Here is a 3,438-nt window from a genome sequence, read left to right as displayed (position 1 = left end):
TCATTAAAAAGAAAAAAAAGATCACGTGTCATTATCTTGTACATACTTTTTATATAATTTTAAATAATTTCTAACACAATTTTGACATTGAACAAAAAACATCTTCTTAAAGCAATGTTCTTGTTTATATATTCATTATCTAAAAAAAGCATCATGCATTTTTTACTTGTTACTACTTTGAGTCATAATTTTCATCTTTGATACAAATTCATTGCTTAAAAAAAAAAAAAAAGAAAAGAAAAAAAATCAAAATACTAATTTTCAACCTAATCATTCCTTTCTGTTATTTTCTAATGAAAAATGGCACTTATCATTTGACTTGAGCATATTCTGACAACAATGGTCTTTTTTAAAGCTTAAGGAAGCAAATTTTACTTGTAAAACAAAAAGAAAAAAAAATTGAGTCTTTATCTAGGGAAAGATGACAAAAAAAGAAAAAAAAGAAAAAAAAAAGGGAAAAGAATAGTGAATGTGTTGTAAGATTGTACTCATACTTTTGTTATTGTGTTGTTGTTTTCAAAGAAGAAAGAGGCAAAATTTAATTTCGTATTACAGAAATCTCCTTTTCCAAATACTATAGGTCTTGAAGAACATCACTTAAAGAAGAACAAATGTTTAGGTGTGTAAATCCTAAATTTTGTTATGTGTAAATCATGATCTATTGATTGATTGTTGGATGTGTAAATCAAAGAATCTATTGATTGATTGTTGATTGTTATTGAGAAGAAAGACCTAAATTTTGTTACGTGTAAATCCTAAATTTTGGTATGTTGAACTCTCTCTCTAACCCACGAAAAAGTAGATCCACCGCCTAAAGTTCCGATCTTTCTTTCTCTCTCTCTCTCTCCCTCTCACCAATCTGCAAGCCATATGCCAAATCTAGTCGTTGTGTAGCTCATGTTCATAGATTGAGTTTGTCCATGCCTGAAGTTCATGTTCATTAACAAATCTTGTTCTGACGGAAAAATCAGAGAGTAAATTTTTCTAGAGGAAGAAAGGAGAGAGATCGAAATGGCGTCCTTTTTGTAGTCCATCATTGACCCAAAGAAGAAGATTGTGGATTCATCGCCAGATTGACCCAATGCCTTCGTAATTATGGTAATTGAAACCCTAATCGTTTCTTTTTCTATGGCATTGATTTCGAATTTTGTTATGTGGAGATTGATTTTGGGTTTTGTTACTATGTTAGGTCTTCGATTCGATCTGTATGATCCATATTATGATATTGATGTGAAAGAGGCTTTGAATCGACTCCCCAGGAAGGTTGTTGATGCGGGCAATCAGCATTTGAAGCGGGCCATGGACCTTTCCATGAAGCATCAGTACCTTCCTGATGATCTTCAAGTTTTTTCCTACTATAGATGTTTATCTCTTCCTTAGATCCCTCAATGACTAATACCTAAGTTCGGTAGTTTTATGCTTAACTTCAGGAAGCTTCAATTTCAACTCTTTGCTGGTTTTTTTTCCTCAATGCAGTTGCTTGGTGTGGCAAGCTGAATGCTATTGCCTGTGCATCCAAGACATGTGTGAGAATTTCGAAGTTAACATTCATTTATTTTTTTATCGTCTTTTCGATTAGTCATGTGGGTTTGTGGTTTCATTTCAAAGGAAGTTACGATGAAATAAATCGTATACCATCTTGAGCAGTTTGCATTTCTAGAAACTTTTTGCTCTATATATGTAACGACCGGATCCTTACATATTATGGCCTGACCGCTACGACATGTATGCTTAGACTTTTCTATTATAAGATGAGTTTTGGTAAAAATCTTAAGAGAATATATCTAAGATTTTATTAATTAGGCAGAAAACTATATAAAAAGTTTATTTTACAAAACACTAGGATCCATAAAACATTAGCGTAGTGGTACAAAATGCATATGCCTATAATAGTGAGTTTGATGGTTGGCTATTTGAGCGATGTCCAGTTCTGCCACCTACGCTGTGTCCTTACCTACAATGTCTGTAAAAATAGGATGAGTATATAATATATCAAGTAAGTAGTTTTCACATAGGGTAGTGACCAAATGCACAATCACACGCAACATGTTTTGAAAACATATGATTGGGACCGAAAACATATAATAATATGTGGTGGTCGGTTATGCTTCTAACGTAAATTTCTCCGCCCTGATAGGAATATAAGGACTTAGGCAGAAACTAACCCATCTGATGATTAGCGGGTCATGCAGTCAGTAGGGCCAGAGTCGCATCCAACATAAACCATTAACATAAACATAAGATTGAACTAGAGTGGTGCAACCATACATACCCTGTTAGTCACTAGCATAATCTTGACATAGAATTGGGTCTAGAGGGGTGCAACCATACATGCCTTGCTAGCCCTAGAATAATCTTGACATAGAATTGGGTCTAGAGAAGTGCAATCATACATGCCCTGCTAGCCCTAGAATAATCTTGACATAGAATTGGGTCTAGAGGGGTGCAACCATACATGCTCTGCTAGCCCTAGAAGCATAACCTTTATCTAATTAAAATTTAATCTTATGAACAAACATAATGCATGGGGTCCCTTGTCGATAAACGTATTTTAAACATGTAATGCAACATAGCAATAACATAATTATGCAACATATTAAAGGTACACTACCATGAAACACTGGTGAGATACTACTTACCTTGACTGCGATCTTAGTTATTCCTTATTATTCCTTATGGTTTAATTAGTAAAGCTTTTCCTCTTAAATCAGAAGGAAATTTGGGCAACACTTCCCTCACGTTTCCTCCTTCAACTAACAGAATCACTTCACCCTTTTCACACGATTTTTACTACTGAGTTTTGTTTGAGAATGAGTTGAACTTCCAGCCCAAAGCCTCCTATTTATAGCCGTTTCCAGCTCTTCTCTATGTGACAACTCATCCTACAAATGGCTTCTTTAAAATTACTTAGGTTTAAGAATTTCTCTTAATAAGACACCTAATTTTGGCCAACGTTTGCCCTTACGTCTTCAACCTTTGTTTGTATTCAATTTTAGGGTTCTCCATGTATAATCTATAAGATCGTGGCCAAATTCAATGCTAATCCATGCTTCTGTCCAAATCTCGCTCTCTTTGTTCTCAGAATCTCGCTCTCTCCAGCTTTCTCTCTGGTTTGGCTCTCGTAACTCTCGCTCTTGCTCTCGCTCCCGCTCTCTCCCACTGTCTCGCTCTCTTTACTCTCGCTCTCTCCTATTTTCTCTCCAATCTCGCTAGTTTTCACGAACGGGTTACCTTCACTGCTTGTGGATTCCACTTCCCCTTTTTAACTCTTTCAAATTTTAAGAGTATATGGGCAATTAATTCACCTCCAATTCTTCCAATGAGCATTGCCCAAACAAAAAGTTATCTACTGCTTGTTGTCTCCTGAATTAGCTAGCGTCCAACTTTTAATTAATCCTCCCTGATTCTGCTCCCTTATTCATTTTTTTTGGATAATTA

General features: G+C 35.2%; 1 pseudogene; it reads left to right on the top strand.

Annotated features, from left to right (window-relative positions):
- The first annotated feature begins 1,011 nt into the window (after positions 1-1,011).
- Positions 1,012-1,497, top strand: LOC120069499 (cytochrome b-c1 complex subunit 7-2, mitochondrial pseudogene; annotated as a pseudogene).
- The last annotated feature ends 1,941 nt before the right edge of the window (positions 1,498-3,438 follow it).

The sequence above is a fragment of the Benincasa hispida genome, chromosome 7 (genome assembly GCF_027475165.1).
Source record: "Benincasa hispida cultivar pf3 chromosome 7, pf3_genome.v1.1, whole genome shotgun sequence".
NCBI classification, from domain to species: Eukaryota; Viridiplantae; Streptophyta; class Magnoliopsida; order Cucurbitales; family Cucurbitaceae; genus Benincasa; species Benincasa hispida.
Note: the sequence above shows the minus strand (reverse complement) of the source record. Positions and strands in the feature narration are given on the sequence as shown.